Source organism: Crinia signifera, chromosome 1, assembly GCF_055691185.1.
Source record: "Crinia signifera chromosome 1, ASM5569118v1, whole genome shotgun sequence".
NCBI classification, from domain to species: Eukaryota; Metazoa; Chordata; class Amphibia; order Anura; family Myobatrachidae; genus Crinia; species Crinia signifera.
The window spans coordinates 230130985-230148269 of NC_139217.1; the positions used below are offsets into that span (position 1 = coordinate 230130985).

A 17285-nucleotide genomic window follows, 5' to 3' on the forward strand; every position below is an offset into this window, starting at 1 on the left:
GCTCGCCACAGGTTTATATCCAACTCCATGCCCACTTGGATAGTAGGGGTATGAAAAGGACCCCTTTTTCCATAGGAATCATTTTAACATTGATTCCTATGGAAAAATCGGGTCATCGCATCCGATGGTCGCATGCGATGCGATGCGATGCGATGCGATATCGCATCGCATCGTATCTGATTGTATGCCTTAACTTAAGGCATACAATCAAAAAATCGGGCGTCCAGATAACTCACAAGTACCGTTTGACCTCTTCCAAATGTCAGTGCTGGCAATAAAAAGAAAAAGTTTCCAATTTAAATAGCTAGAGAGTAAAAACAATTTGCCAGTAATGTGAAAAACCTACAGCACCTGGTGTTCCCATGTGGTCTCCCAGCCAAGTACTAACCAGGCGCAACACTGCTTAGCTTCCAAGATCAGACGAAATTGGGCCTATCCAATGTGGTATGGCTGTAGGTGAGATACAGGCACTTTTTTGCCCTCTTCTACTTCTATCACCAGGTAAGCTAATAAAAAAGTTTCCTAACTGTATTGGCTTACTGAAAAAAATCATGTGCTGGTAATGTAAAAAGACCTACAGGACATGATATTAGCAGGGGGTCTTAAATTAAACTACTAAAGAGGCTCAACACTTTTTAGCTGCCAAAAGCAGTTGGAATTGGGCCTAAACAGTGTGGTAAGTCTTTAGGTGATGGCTATTGTGTCTGTTTGACCTCTTCCAAATGTCAGTGCTGGCAATAAAAAGAAAAAGTTTCCAATTTAAATAGCTAGAGAATAAAAACAATTTGCCAGTAATGTGAAAAACCTACAGCACCTGGTGTTCCCATGTGGTTTCCCACCCAAGTACTAACCAGGCCCAACACTGCTTAGCTTCCAAGATCAGACGAGATTGGGCCTATCCAATGTGGTATGGCTGTAGGTGAGATACAGGCACTTTTTTGCCCTCTTCTACATCTATCACCAGGTAAGCTAATAAAAAAGTTTCCTAACTGTATTGGCTTACTGAAAAAAATCATGTGTTGGTAATGTAAAAAGACCTACAGGACATGATATTAGCAGGGGGTCTTAAATTAAACTACTAAAGAGGCTCAACACTGTTTAGCTGCCAAAAGCAGTTGGAATTGGGCCTAAACAGTGTGGTAAGTCTTTAGGTGATGGCTATTGTGTCTGTTTGACCTCTTCCAAATGTCTGTACTGGCAATAAAAAGAAATAGTTTCCAATTTAAATAGCTAGAGAATAAAAACAATTTGCCAGTAATGTGAAAAAACATACAGCACCTGGTGTTCCCATTTGGTCTCCCACCCAAGTACTAACCAGGCCCAACACTGCTTAGCTTCCAAGATCAGACGAGATAGGGCCTATCCAATGTGGTATGGCTATAGGTGAGATACAGGCACTTTTTTGCCCTCTTCTACTTCTATCACCAGGTAAGCTAATAAAAAAGTTTCCTAACTGTATTGGCTCACTGAAAAAAATCATGTGTTGGTAATGTAAAAAGACCTACAGGACATGATATTAGCAGGGGGTCTTAAATTAAACTACTAAAGAGGCTCAACACTGTTTAGCTGCCAAAAGCAGTTGGAATTGGGCCTAAACAGTGTGGTAAGTCTTTAGGTGATGGCTATTGTGTCTGTTTGACCTCTTCCAAATGTCTGTGCTGGCAATAAAAAGAAAGAGTTTCCAATTTAAATAGCTAGAGAATAAAAACAATTTGCCTTTAATGTGAAAAAACCTACAGCACCTGGTGTTCCCATGTGGTCTCCCACCCAAGTACTAACCAGGCCCAACACTGCTTAGCTTCCAAGATCAGACGAGATTGGGCCTATCCAATGTGGTATGGCTGTAGGTGAGATACAGGCACTTTTTTGCCCTCTTCTACTTCTATCACCAGGTAAGCTAATAAAAAAGTTTCCTAACTGTATTGGCTTACTGAAAAAAATCATGTGTTGGTAATGTAAAAAGACCTACAGGACATGATATTAGCAGGGGGTCTTAAATTAAACTACTAAAGAGGCTCAACACTGTTTAGCTGCCAAAAGCAGTTGGAATTGGGCCTAAACAGTGTGGTAAGTCTTTAGGTGATGGCTATTGTGTCTGTTTGACCTCTTCCAAATGTCAGTGCTGGCAATAAAAAGAAAAAGTTTCCAATTTAAATAGCTAGAGAATAAAAACAATTTGCCAGTAATGTGAAAAACCTACAGCACCTGGTGTTCCCATGTGGTCTCCCAGCCAAGTACTAACCAGGCCCAACATTGCTTAGCTTCCAAGATCAGACGAGATTGGGCCTATCCAATGTGGTATGGCTGTAGGTGAGATACCGGCACTTTTTTGCCCTCTTCTACTTCTATCACCAGGTAAGCTAATAAAAAAGTTTCCTAACTGTATTGGCTTACTGAAAAAAATCATGTGTTGGTAATGTAAAAAGACCTACAGGACATGATATTAGCAGGGGGTCTTAAATTAAACTACTAAATAGGCTCAACACTGTTTAGCTGCCAAAAGCAGTTGGAATTGGGCCTAAACAGTGTGGTAAGTCTTTAGGTGATGGCTATTGTGTCTGTTTGACCTCTTCCAAATGTCTGTGCTGGCAATAAAAAGAAAAAGTTTCCAATTTAAATAGCTAGAGAATAAAAACAATTTGCCAGTAATGTGAAAAAACCTACAGCACCTGGTGTTCCCATGTGGTCTCCCACCCAAGTACTAACCAGGCCCAACACTGATTAGCTTCCAAGATCAGACGAGATTGGGCCTATCCAATGTGGTATGGCTGTAGGTGAGATACAGGCACTTTTTTGCCCTCTTCTACTTCTATCACCAGGTAAGCTAATAAAAATGTTTCCTAACTGTATTGGCTTACTGAAAAAAATCATGTGTTGGTAATGTAAAAAGACCTACAGGACATGATATTAGCAGGGGGTCTTAAATTAAACTACTAAAGAGGCTCAACACTGTTTAGCTGCCAAAAGCAGTTGGAATTGGGCCTAAACAGTGTGGTAAGTCTTTAGGTGATGGCTATTGTGTCTGTTTGACCTCTTCCAAATGTCTGTGCTGGCAATAAAAAGAAAAAGTTTCCAATTTAAATAGCTAGAGAATAAAAACAATTTGCCAGTAATGTGAAAAAAATCTGCAGCACCTGGTGTTCCCATGTGGTCTCCCACAGTGATTCCATTGCGTTATCTGCTGGATTGCCAGTTTTCAAAATGGAGATTTGGGACTCAGGGGATGTATCAAGAAGATTCCCCTAAGAATGGTCTGCATACAATTGCGAATGATTCTCCTTACATAAACAACCTGAATCGCCAAAACCAAAAACTTGAATGTTTGGATTCCTGTGAGAAAAAGACGCAGTGGAACGCATACAGGAAGCGCTTTGAAACGCAAACGTCATATCCGGGTTTGAACTTCCGGTCCGGACGGAAGCGCAATAGACTGTATATTGAACCCAGCTGCATGTGATTACTCCCGCAGCGTCTGCCTCCAGGCGGAACGACGCTGTGGGGTAATGTTAAACCTTATGCATATGGAGGAAGAGATTCCCCAGCGCACTACCAAAAAACATCACTTCCGGAAAACGGAGGTGTGGGACACAGGTGTATCAAATCACCCTATCCCATATGGTATAAAAACCCCTGGCTTCAGTGTGTTGGCATCCACATCTGAAGAAGGAACCAGATTCCGAAACATGTTATGAGGATGCCAACACTCTGACGGGAGGACTCTGCTGTAACATCGCTATATCCCCATCCAAAGCCTGTGCGGTGGTGCTTTATTCCTGCTACCCGGGACTTACCATCTTATAGCACCCAGCCCACCGCACCACCCTGGAATGGTGAGATAAAAGTATCAAATTGCCCCGTCGCATTCATTGTACATGCACTTTTTAGAAAATATATGCATTGTCACTTTGAATTTTGAGAAATTGTACTGCTGCTGCACTTGCACTTTTGTGTATCCATTTGCATTTGCACTTTTAATTTGTTGAATTGTATGTCAAATAAATCTTTATTCTGGTAAATACTCCCCACCGTGGGTTCAGATCATTCACATATCCACTCCGGACTATCTGCGCCTAACCCGTTATACTAATTTAGTAAGTTTTCTTGTTGTGGCCGCAGCAATTTTTCCTGTTACGAAAACCTATAATATATACAGTATATCCTGCATAAGAACTATTATAAAAAATTGTTGGGAGGGGTGGATTTGGTTCCGCCTCCACTTATGGCCCAGAAACACTGCCCTGATATATATCCTTGATATGATGGGGGAAATTTACTAAAGGAAATTTGTAAAAAATAGGTGTATTTGTATTTAGAAATACACTTATTTTTGACATTTACTATACCGAAAATACGGCAATTCGTATTCGTATTGATAGCACATCAATACGAATACAAATTGCCGTATTTTCGGGATAGTAAATGTCAAAAATAAGTGTATTTCTAAATACAAATACACCTATTTTTTTACAAATTTCCTTTAGTAAATTTCCCCCGATATCCTGACATTGGGGGTGGGGGGGGGGGGACGGACGGGACTAGATAGTAGTATGGTTAGTATATTTAATAGGGGGTATTGTTAAGGGATCCAGGTACACCTCAGCTGGGGTTGGGTAGTACAGGGTGGGGGGTTATAGGAGTGGGTTGCTTTGGTGATTTGCGGGGTTGTTTTGGGTTCTTTGGCGGGCATTGCTAATTTTATTCTTTTCATATTTTCTTGGGATGACCAGATAGCCAATTATGGTATGTTAAATCTTTATTTTTATTTTATTCTATTAGTAAGTGCAGTGATCACCTCTTTCTTTTATTGGGTAACACAATGTTAAATTAGAACACCTATCTTGAATACAGGAGCACCACGGACTTGGCATTCCTGGGGCCCAGATGGCGCCTTTGGGTACTAGGAATGCTTATACCCTGTACAGCATAAATCCTGCTTGATATCTCCACATGTATCCCCTTTGTTCTATTGATACTGTTGAGCATGTCTTGACTATAGTTGTATGTGTGCACTATGATATCTGGTCTATTCTACTTTGTCTATTTTCTTTTTTTTTGGGGGGGGGGGGGGGGGGCAATGTTTATGTTTGTACATGCAAAAATCTTAATGAAAATTACTGAATTAAAAAACACTGAAACCTCACTGATTTTTATTAACATTAATACATTGATACTTCGGTACTTGTGTACTATCACGGCCCCCATCTCATCCCATCTCATTGCATACCATAAGGCTTAAGATGGTATGCAATGAGATGAGATGTGCTGCGATGGGACCCGATGTTATACAATTTAAAATTGTATACCATTGTATATGGCATACGATGAGATGAGATTTTAAATTGTATAAGCACACTAATGGGTGCTTTCAAGGTCAATTGGCCCCCTATAAGATTTTTAATTGTATAAGCACCATAATGGGTGCTTACAATGTTAAATGCACCCCCACGCCACCCCCACTATCAACACCAACCCGAAGCGTGGCGAGCGCAGCGGTACGCGTCCTCCGACCTTTTCATACCCCCACTATCCATGTCGGCGTGGAGTTGATTTTATATAGTGTGGCGAGCGGACGCGTAATACATGTAAAGTAATACATGTAAAGCCACGCATCGGGCTCGGTGGCTCGCTGCGCTCGCCACACTATATAAAATCAACTCCACGCCGACATGGATAGTGGGGGTTTGAAAAGGTCGGAGGAAGCGTACCGCCGGCGCTCGCCACGCTTCGGGTTGGCGTTGATAGTGGGGGTGCATTTAACATTGTAAGCACCCATTAGGGTGTTTATACAATTTAAAATCTCATCTCATCGTTTGCCATATACAATGTTATACAATTTTAAATTGTATAAGATCCCATAAGATGGAAATCGTGGGAGCCGTGATAATACACAAGTACCGATACTTCTCCCCAGAGGTGAACCCTTATAATGTTAGGGACCTACAGAATGTGACAAGGTACTCTGCCAAAAACCTCATATTATATGTAATACATTAAAATATTAATGGTTGTATTGTACACTGCTATCCTGTTTCTGTGTTTTTGAACTACTGTAAGTCGTATATACTACTAGTAGTACACTTAGTACTAGGTGGCACATCCCATTATGAGTAGCCAGGGTGTGCAGGCCATGCCACCTCCCCTTGATATCCTCAAAACTGTAATTGGCTCCCCTCACACCCAAAATACCATGTCATACAACTAGGCTAGGGCCACATCCATGACCAATCCTAGCACGGTCTAGGCTTAAATAATGGAGGATTTCTCCCCACACTTACCAGAATCCTGCTCTACTGTACTCCTATCCTTGGGCTCACACTCTGTTTCTCACTGTAAACAACCACTAACCACTGTTCCAAGCCTCTAACAGACATTGGGGCAGATGTATTAAGCCTTAACAAGAGATAAATGCTAACCCCTCTATATCCCCTACACTACTGACCCTGCACATGCGCCAATATGCCACTGCGATCCTGCTCGTGATGAGATTTTCATAGAAAAGTTATTGTAATAAAGTGACTATGTGGGCATTTAGCTGCAAAAATGCCGATGTGTCATGCAGTCAGCTGCGATCATGCACACAACTACAAGACTGACCCCTCTAAACCTGCTTCTACTTTACTGACCCATCTATAGCTGCCTCTACACTGCTGACCCAACTATACACACCACAACTACACTACTGGCCCCTCTATACCTGCCTCTACGCTAATGAAGGTACTTGTGTATTATCAGGGCGCCCGATGTAATGTAAATCGTATATGATATCACATCCGATTTATCGGCCGATTCGAACTGCAATGCGATTTAGCGGCCATTTCCTGCCGATTTGCATGCTATTCCATCCTTGCACACCGCCAGGTAGTATGCGATGGTACGCGATGGTATGCAATGCGATTTTCGGGAAAATGCCCCTGATTGTACAATTAAATATCGCATAGCATTGCATGCCAGCAAGTGGCATGCGATGCGATTCACAATGTTAAATGCACTCCCATTGTCAATGCCACCCCCACTATCAACGCCAACCCGAAGCATGGCGAGCTGCGGCGGTACGCGTCCTCCGACCTTTTCATACCCCCACTATCCACGTCGGCGTGGAGTTGACTTTATACAGTGTGGCGAGCGCAGCGAGCCACCAAGCCCGCCCACACTATCTAAAATCAACTCCACACCGACGTGGATAGTGGGGGTATGAAAAGGTCGGAGGACGCGTACCGCCGCCGCTCGCCACGCTTCGGGTTGGCGTTGATAGTGGGGGTGGCGTTGACAATGGGGGTGCATTTAACATTGTAAGCACCCATCAGGGTGCTTGTGCAATTAAAAATCGAATCGCATGCCACTATTTTGCATGCGATGCGATGCACTACGATGGAAATCGGGGGTGTGCAAAGATGGAACAGCATGCAAATCGGCCGGAAAACGCGAAACATCGGACGAAAATCGGACATAAAATCACATCCGATTTTTGCATGCGATTTTGCGGCTGATTTCGTGGGTGCCCTGATAATACACAAGTACCCTAATGAACCCTACATACATGCCACTACACCATCAACCTCTCTATACCCTACACCACTGACCCATCTATAGCCTACACCACTGATCCATGTATACCCTACATTACTGACCCCTCTATACCCTACACGATTGACGTGTCTATACCCTACACTACATTACTGCTGCAAACACAGAGAGAGAGACAAGGAGAGTGCAGAGAGAGACAGAGAGAGGAGGAGAGTGCAGAGAGAGAGAAAAGGAAAGAGGAGAGCACAGAGAGAGGGAGAGGAGGAGAGCGCAGAGAGAGAGAGAAAAGAGAGAGGATAGAGAGAGAAAAAGAGAGTGCAGAGAGATAAAGAATGAGAATGCAGAGAGAGAAAGAGTGCAGAGAGAAAGAAAGGAGAGTGCAGCGAGAAAGAAAGAGAAGAGTGAAGGAGAGTGCAGAGGGAGAGAGAGGAGAGCGCAGAGGGAGATAAAAAGAGAGAGAGAAGAGTGGGGGGAAAGGGAGAAGAGAGGGTTGAGACAAGTATGTGTGTCCCCCACCCACGCTTGTTGTGCTGAACCCTACACCCTCCCTGTCTTGGTAAAAAGAAAAACGAGAAGTGGAGCGCTAGGTTAAAGATTGGATGTGGTCAATTGGGTATCACAAATAAAACACATTTATTAGCACATATAAAAAGGCATTAATCGATTATGCTCATACAATGAATATTAAGAACAATGGTTTGGAAACCATAGAAACACAATGGTATTGAAATGATAAAAATAGGAACGAGCTATATACTTATGCGTTCTCCCGCTTGCCAATAGTCCAGATCTCAAGGTGCCCCTTGGTTGCCCCTTTAGTTGGTTGGGGATCCAGATATATGGGTGTCCATGAACCATGCAGGGATGAATTTTGGCCGCTGTGTCTCAGAGCTTGCTGTCCGTTGGATGGAATGACGGATGCACAGATAAATGATCGGCTTCCCAAATGTGGCTGGTGATGGTGTCCCAAACAGGATATTTCCAATGGAGGGGTGCAATATAGGATTAAGGTACAAGAGGTACCAGGCAAGATTGGATCCCCAACCAACTAAAGGGGCAACCAAGGGCCACCTTGAGATCTGGACTATTGGCAAGCGGGAGAACGCATAAGTATATAACTCGGTCCTATTTTTATCATTTCAATACCATTGTGTTTCTATGGTTTCCAAACCATTGTTCTTAATATTCATTGTATGAGCATAATCGATTAATGCCTTTTTATATGTGCTAATAAATGTGTTTTATTTGTGATACCCAATTGACCACATCCAATCTTTAACCTAGCGCTCCACTTCTCGTTTTTCTTTTTACCATTGTACCTTTTCAAGGAACTGATCATCCTTGGTGTGAGCTGCTCAGGTCACACACATCCCATCCTTGGCGCCCCTCTCTTACCTCTGGTAAGAAACCCACCTTTTTACCCTCCCTGTCTTCACTACAATTGTACCTAAGGCAGCAGGGTTTCCAATGGCCAGGTCCCATGGCAGAGGTTATGGCAGGGCAGTCCCGTGGAGCCCAAGGCAGCGTGTCCCATGGAGGCTGAGGCGGCAGATCCCATAGAGGAGGCTGCAGTGGTGGGTCTTGTGGAGGCTGAGGCAGTGGATCCCACAGAGAAGCCTGCGGTGGCAGGTCCCATGGAGGGAGCGTGGGGCCGGACACTCCACGTGACGTGGAGGGAGTACTGGCTGGACACTCAGCAGAGGGTCACAGTCAGCTCCTCCTCTCTTCTGATTCTCACGCCGGGGCAGTCAATAGATCATGACATCAAGCCCCAGCAGGCAGCAGCAGCATTAACAGAGGAGGCTTTTAAAAGTGAAAACAAAAGTGACAGAAATCAAGTCATATACGTGCACTCTTCTTAACAGCATGGAGCAATCTTTGGGGTGACATTCTATGGGATGAGATAATCTGACTTTGGCGAATTTTATCGCAAAAACGGCCGTTTCCGCACTTTTTCCCTAATTCGCATATTTAATGAGATGCGAAAATCGGCAAAAAGTGCGGTTTTGCCGCGAAATCGCACTTTTTAGAAGTGCGATTTTTAGTTTTCACCAGAACTCGCATCCAGATGTTTTCACATTGAAAAGTATACAATTCGCATATTTAATGAGATGCGAATTTGAAAAATGTGTCTAAAAATCTCAAAAAAATCAGACCAGGTTCTGATATGTGATTTGGCCAGAACCCTGCACAGATCATAGAGATCTGTGCATGGCCCTGTGTTAAAAAATGTGGAAAAGTGTTTTTTGACAAAAAAAATTGCGTGGGGTCCCCCCTCCTGAGCATAACCAGCCCCGGGCTCATTGAGCTGGGGCTGGTTCCAAAAATACGGGGGACAAAAAGCATAGGGGTCCCCCGTATTTCTGAAACCAGCCCCGGACTCTTGGACCGGTCCTGGTTCCAAAAATACGAGGGACAAAAAATCTGGGGGTCCCCCGTATTTTGAAACCAGCACCGGGCTCCAACAGCCCTCGGTGTCATGCCACAGCCGGGGGGCACTTTTTATATAAGGTCCCCCGGCCGAAACATGAGCACCGTGGCTGGTCAGCCTTGGACGGGGTACCTGGAGGAGTGGGGACCCCCCCATAAAGGCCCCCCCCCCCCAGGCATCACCCATCCAGGGCTGAAGCCCGGGGCTGTCACCGGCGTCCGTGGCCAGTGGACGCCGGCCTGATAGTGTTAAATCTTCCATACATAACATTGCTTGATACAGAAGAACTACAAGTGCCAGCAGACCTCCCCCGGAGAACCACAAGTCCCAGCATGCGGGGCATTAATGGGCCCGCTGGGACTTGTAGTCCACCTGTAAAAAGAATGTTAAAAAAAACACACACAGAGAAGTATAACTTTATTACACACACACACACAAACACACACCTCACTTTTACACCCACATACTCACCGATCCAGGATCCAGCGCTGGTCTCCCTTCTGCTGCAGAGCCGGACAGCCCGCACTGACAGCGGGGACAACCGGCTCTCTCCGATGCCGCTAACAGCCTATGTAGCACTGTCCCAGCGCTACAGAGGCTGAGAGCGTGATTGGAGACGCATAAGCCAAAGACGCTCTCAGCCTCTGTAGCACTGGGACAGCGCTACATAGGCTGTTAGCGGCATCGGAGAGAGCCGGTTGTCCCCGCTGTCAGTGCGGGCTGTCCGGCTCTGCAGCAGAAGGGAGACCAGCGCTAGATCCTGGATCGGTGAGTATGTGGGTGTAAAAGTGAGATGTGTGTTTGTGTGTGTGTAATAAAGTTATACTTCTCTGTGTGTGTGTTTTTTTAACATTCTTTTTACAGGTGGACTACAAGTCCCAGCGGGCCCATTAATGCCCCGCATGCTAGGACTTGTGGTTCTCCAAGTCCCAGCATGCGGGGGAGGTCTGCTGGCACTTGTAGTTCTTCTGTATCAAGCAAAGTTATGTATGGAAGATTTAACACTATCAGGCCGGCGTCCACTGGCCACGGACGCCGGTGACAGCCCCAGGCTTCAGCCCTGGACGGGTGAAGCCTGGGGGGGGGACCCCTTTATGGGGGGGTCCCCACTCCTCCAGGTACCCCGTCCAAGGCTGACCAGCCACGGTACTCATGTTTCGGCCGGGGGACCTTATATAAAAAGTGTCCCCCAGCTGTGGCATGACACCGAGTGCTGTTGGAGCCCGGTGCTGGTTTCAAAATACAGGGGACCCCCAGATTTTTTGTCCCCCGTATTTTTGGAACCAGGACCGGTCCAAGAGTCCGGGGCTGGTTTCAGAAATACGGGGGACCCCTATGCTTTTTGTCCCCCGTATTTTTGGAACCAGCCCCAGCTCAATGAGCCCTGGGCTGGTTATGCTCAGGAGGGGGGACCCCACGCCAATTATTTTTTTTTTTTGATGAACAAAAAATCGCACATTTCCTTAAATTCGCACATTTTCATGCCTAAAATTCACACATTTTCATGCCTAAAATTCGCACATTATCGCACCTAATCGCACTTTTCATTCCAGAATTCGCACCTCATTAAATATGAGAATTCGCGGCAAAAATGCGATATTAAAAAAGTGCGATAATGGGCGATTTTGAAAGTGCGAAAAAATCTCATCCCATAGAATGTCACCCTTGGTGTCTGGTAAAGGAGGGTAAAGTAACTTATTTGCTGAACGCAAAGCATTACAAGACTTATCCCGCTATGATGATATCACTATACGATCTGCTGACAAAGGGGGTGGTACAGTCAAACAAAACATGAGGATTACAAAAAAGAAGTGTACCGAAAACTCAAATGAATCTTTCTACAGATGGTTGGACAAAGATCCCACTGAGATATACATCGACGAGCTGAAGAATATTCCACAGGAAGGTCTGAACACAAATTATATTGACAATTCCACATAATCGGCACTACTGACATTGTCTCCATGTATCCCTACACCATTTACCATACCCAAGTTACAGACACCATTTACCATACCCAAGTTACAGAACAGGACGAACCCTCCAGGGCATCCTATTATATTGGCCCGAGACTTTGCTATACTCTGTTTCCCAATACATCGACTACTATTTGCAGCCAGTTGTAAATGTACAAAAAAGACTTATCTAAAGACACTGGCACATTGCTGGAGAAATTGTAGAATGTGGAAGATTTACATGACAAATACAGGCTTTGCACAGCAGATGTTATTAGCTTAGATACCAGTATTCCACATGACAGAGGACTTGAGGCTCTAAAAAATATAAATTAATGCCAATCCGTTATATGAGGGGCCAAATGTTGCCTTCCTGCTTGCCTTGCTTTCTATGACATTGCACAGAAATTACTTCCGTTTTGACAATGTTTATTATCTGCAGGTACAGAGTTGCGCAATTGGATCTTGCGCAGCACCTTCATATGCAAATGCCTTCATGTTTTCTGATACAGTGGGGGAAATTTACTAATATGAATTCGTAAAAAATTAGGTGTATTCGTAGGCAGAAATACACCTATTTTTTACACATTTGTATTTTCGGGATTTACTATCCCCAAAATATAGCAATTCGTATTCTTAAAGATGGCACATTCCTATTTGTACTTACAAATACGAATGTCTACACCATCGATAGGATACGACAGGAATCACCATTCAAAAGAATGGTGGTTCCTGATTTACTAAGCAGCCGTCTTGATAATACGGCTGCTAATTGGTGTAAAACAGCCACGAAAATACAACAGGAAAATACACTTTGATTGTCCTGTCCTGCTTGGATTTGTTCCAAAATAGTTTGTTCTATTTATATTTGTGAATGCAATAGAACTTCTTCTAGGTCTTCAGATATTTATGTGGGAAAGACATAGACTTCCATAGTGCAGCATGAAAAAAATGTAATTGTACAATACGGAAACTTTTAAACAAAAGTGTTTTGCCCGTACCAAATATCCAGTAGTAGGGAAACTCTAAGACAGCACGCAAGAGAAGATGGTAAACCCGGGTGTTCTTATTGCTGTTAGAATAAAGCATCCAGCTTCTGTGTATAAGGCAGGGTAAAGATTCCTTATCTCAGCTCCTCCAATATGTTTCGACATCCTAAGACGTCTTTTTCAAGGTGGAGTGTGGTTACAAATGTGGGAGTTTACATACCCAAAAAACCGAAGTATCTGAGTACTCACTTCCGGAACGCCGGGCCGTCCTGCTTATGTAGACACCGGAAGTGTATAGACACTCACTTCCTGAACCCTACACGTGCATCAGACGGGAACAGAAAGCCGCATGTAGTCCGGAAGAACCTCCGGCGCGGGCAGTGACGTCACCTGGAAGTGACGTCGACGGAACTCACTGTCTTTCATTCTAAAAAACCGGCAAGGGGATTATGAATGAAAATTGGATGAACCTTTCAACAGGGTGTATAAATTAAAAGGCCAAAGACATGTATAGATGAAAAAGAGTATTATAAACTCTTTTAAAGTTTAAAGTCCATATCTTCCATTTTCACAGGAAAAACATTTCATATCTAATGTACATCTCTATTATTGTTTCTCCAATCTTCGTGTACTACTGATAATCCGCAGAAATTTTTAATCCCCTTCAAAGATTTGTTATGTTTAGTTTTAAAATGTACGGAAAATGGATGTGACTCTAGACCAGCGGTTCCCAACCCGTGGCACTGTGGGGGGCATTGCTGGCACTGTGGGGGCATACCATATTGCTGGCACTGTGGGGGCATACCATATTGCTGGCACTGTGGGGGGCATTGCTGGCACTGTGGGGGCATATTTATTGCTGGCACTGTGGGGGGCATTGCTGGCACTGTGGGGGCATATTTATTGCTGGCACTGTGGGGGGCATTGCTGGCACTGTGGGGGCATACCATATTGCTGGCACTGTGGGGGGCATATTTATTGCTGGCACAGTGGGGGGCATTGCTGGCAAGGTGGGGACATACCATATTGCTGGCACTTTGGGGGGCATTGCTGGCACTGTGGGGCATACTTGTTGCTGGCACTGTGGGGGCATACGTGGCACCATTGGAGTATATGTGTATCTGGCACTATTGGAAGGCTAACGTGATCCCTTGGAATGTCTGTTGCTTCAGTAATAGAGATTTGACAGTTGACAGTGTTCTGTTATTTTATATGCTGTCCGCAGAATGGGCTGAGCTTATATTGTGGTCAAGTGGTTGCACTTTTTTTTTTTCTCGTCATTGCCAGTATGAACACTATGTTTTATATTTGGTACCAGAATGATTTTTGTAGTATAAACTGGGCATACATCACCATGTTCTTAAATTAATCTGAAGACATGGCACATACCACCAAAGTGAAAATGGGGGAGTGACTTGCCCGTTAAGACACACACCTTCAAATGAGACCACACCCCTTTTAGGCCACGCCCTCTAAAATAGTCACGCGCGGCTTGACACGAGGGGGTACTCATAAATGAAAAGCCTAATCAAGGGGTACGGGAGACAAAAAAGGTTGGGAACCACTGCTCTAGACCATTTATTATATTTCGTACATGTTCATACCATCTAACTTTAAGTTGCCTCTTGGTTTTTCCAACCTATATCAAATTACAGGTGCATGTAATGGCATATATAGCATATCTCATATGGCATGTTATAAAATCTCTAATTTTAAATTTTTTACCATCGGTAGGGCGTTTGATACTATTTTATCTTTAATTGTAGGCACCCTTCTGTATATATATTAGATATGAAATGTTTTTCCTGTGAAAAGGGAAGATATGGACCCTGGTAGTTTTTTTTAGGTTTTTTGAAGTTTTTTCTACCTTAGGACAAATATTATCCCATAGATATATTTTTTAATATTGAAAAGACCATATATATATTTTTTTTAAGTTATACATTGTTTTAGGCATAGATATAGATTTTTTTATGAAAATTTGGGTCACATGACATCCATCCACAAAAGGTAATTAGTGCCATATATCATCTTTAAAAGAGTTTATAATACTCTTTTTCATCTATACATGTCTTTGGCCTTTTAATTTATACACCCTATTGAAAGGTTCATCCAATATTCATTCATAATCCCCTTGCCGGTTTTTTAGAATGAAAGACGGTGAGTTCCGTCGACATCACTTCCGTGTGACGTCACTGCCCGCGCCGGAGGTTCTTCCGGACTACATGCGGCTTTCTGTTCCCGGCCGATGCATGTGTAGGGCAACTTGGCATTCAGGAAGTGAGTACTCAGATACTTGGTTTTTGGGTATTTAAACCCCCACATTTGTAACCTCACTCCACCTTGAAAAAGACGTCTTAGGACATCGAAACATGTTGGAGGAGCTGAGATAAGGAATCTTTACCCTGCCTTATATACAGAAGCTGGAGGCTTTATTCTACCAGCAATAAGAACACCCAGGTTTACCATCTTCTCTTGCATGCTGTCTTAGAGTTTCCTTACTACTGGATATTTGATACGGGCAAAACAGTTTTGTTTTTAATTTTCTGTATTGTTCAATTACATTTTTTTCATGCTGCACTATGAAAGTCTATGTATGCTTTTCCCACATATACATCTGAGGACCTAAAAGATACCGTGATATGTTTCAATCTGCAAGATGCATGTAAGCAGAAAGTGAGCACCATTTGTATGCACGTTATTTGGGATACAGGAGCGGTCAGTGTATCCCTTTCCCATTGATGTTTAAAGATACCATTATAAGTTTACCACAGACTTTCTTTATGTAAGCTTGATGTAAGCACATCCCTATCTATTGTTCCACTCTAAGGTGATATGAAATATATTTTCCATGAGCACTCCTTGCATGGGAGATCCTGATAAAGAAACAGATTTAGTTTTTTTGACATATGTTGAATGTAAGACAAATGTGAGCAAATAGGACTATCTTGTAATAATAGACCCACACGTTTTATTGGTTTGGTCTTTTTTACTGATACAAACATTTCTCTTCCTTTACATGTTACTTTGGGATTGGAGGAACATTGTACACGAAAGAAGTTCTATTAAATTCACAAATATAAATAGAACAAACTATTTTGGAACAAATCTGCGCAGGACATCATCTTCCATCTTGTTTCAAAAGGCGAAACTATCTGCCAATTTACAGAAAGGATGGCACAACACAGCAGTGCCATTAGTTTAGCCCTAGAGGGGAAGAAAATTGAACAACACACCTTAGCCGCTTTAAAGTACAAAATGATAGACATGGTACCGTAGGACAAAAGAGGTGGTGACTGAGCCAAAAAAACCTCCTCCCATTGGAGGCCAAATGGATTAACAAGCTAAATATGGTGTCCCCATTTGGGTTAATGGAACAATTATCCCTTAACCGTTTCATTTAAAACAAACAGCAACAGCCTCTTGAATATACAGTAACTTGTTGCAATTGCATTAATGTAACATAACATCAGCTTCATTCGCTGAACTCATTCTGTGTCAAGTTTGGATTACCGGCCAGTATCTGTGTACTGATTAATATCCCGCAGGTGTAACATCAAAATTAATCAATCAATTAATCTGAATAGTTCCCTGCATCATATGTAAATATTTTCCATATATGCTTATAAGTGTTATACTTTTTTCATCTCACTGTATATATTATTGTACACTGTTAATTGTTATTATTTGCATGTTCACTTTATTGTATATACCATTGAAGTCTTATTCACTGCACTAAAGTACACACTGTCATGGGCTGCGACTGCAGCAGTCACTGTTGTTCATGCTCTGTGTGGCTTTTGTACATCTCCGGATCAGCGCTCCAGGTTTTGGCTGATCCACTTTGCTTTTTTCCATGCATAGCGTAGTCTTTTTTTGGGTGTGGCTGCATCCTAAGCCACTTGGTATATAGGTATGCTTTCAGCACTCAGAGCCCACCGGCTATATTCCTGTGATACTCTTAGTATATTCCTGGTGATTTCTATTGGTCCTAGCAAACTCCTGTCTGAGATTACTCCAGAGTTCAGTTTATTCCAGCCTGTGTATCTAGTGCAGCAGCTGTGTCCTAGATTGCTCCAGAAAGCACACCTGCTGGGTGTCCCGTGAGAACCTGCCTGCCTGCTGGGTGTCCCGTGAGAACCTGCCTGTGTCAGAGAACCCCTGCTTCCAATGTGTGAGAGCTTGCCTGTGTCCAGCTTCTATGAGTACCTGCGGCTTCCCCACACATTGTGGTGGAAGTCGCAACTTTCATTACAATCTGCCGTTGGTATTCTCACAGCGCCAGCTGGAGCCATAGCTCTTGTCCTGAGACAAGGAGGCGGTAAGGGTGCAGGCCTAATCGCATGCTGAGTCATGGAGGCGGTAAGGGTGCAGGCCTAATCGCAT

The 17285-nt window shown here is 43.4% G+C and overlaps 4 non-coding genes and 2 pseudogenes across 4 annotated transcripts; all 6 read right to left on the reverse strand.

Annotated features, from left to right (window-relative positions):
* Positions 1–339: 339 nt before the first annotated feature.
* LOC146035839 (5S ribosomal RNA) lies at positions 340–458 on the reverse strand (annotated as a pseudogene).
* A 344-nt stretch (positions 459–802) lies between these two features.
* LOC146041576 (5S ribosomal RNA) lies at positions 803–921 on the reverse strand. Its single transcript, XR_014463509.1, has one exon. It is a non-coding gene; the product is annotated as a 5S ribosomal RNA (ribosomal RNA).
* A 345-nt stretch (positions 922–1266) lies between these two features.
* On the reverse strand, positions 1267–1385 carry LOC146035938 (5S ribosomal RNA; annotated as a pseudogene).
* A 345-nt stretch (positions 1386–1730) lies between these two features.
* On the reverse strand, positions 1731–1849 carry LOC146039535 (5S ribosomal RNA). Its single transcript, XR_014463037.1, has one exon. It is a non-coding gene; the product is annotated as a 5S ribosomal RNA (ribosomal RNA).
* Positions 1850–2193: 344 nt separating this feature from the next.
* On the reverse strand, positions 2194–2312 carry LOC146045774 (5S ribosomal RNA). Its single transcript, XR_014465597.1, has one exon. It is a non-coding gene; the product is annotated as a 5S ribosomal RNA (ribosomal RNA).
* A 345-nt stretch (positions 2313–2657) lies between these two features.
* LOC146045853 (5S ribosomal RNA) lies at positions 2658–2776 on the reverse strand. The gene has a single exon (XR_014465633.1). It is a non-coding gene; the product is annotated as a 5S ribosomal RNA (ribosomal RNA).
* Between the last annotated feature and the right edge of the window lie 14509 nt (positions 2777–17285).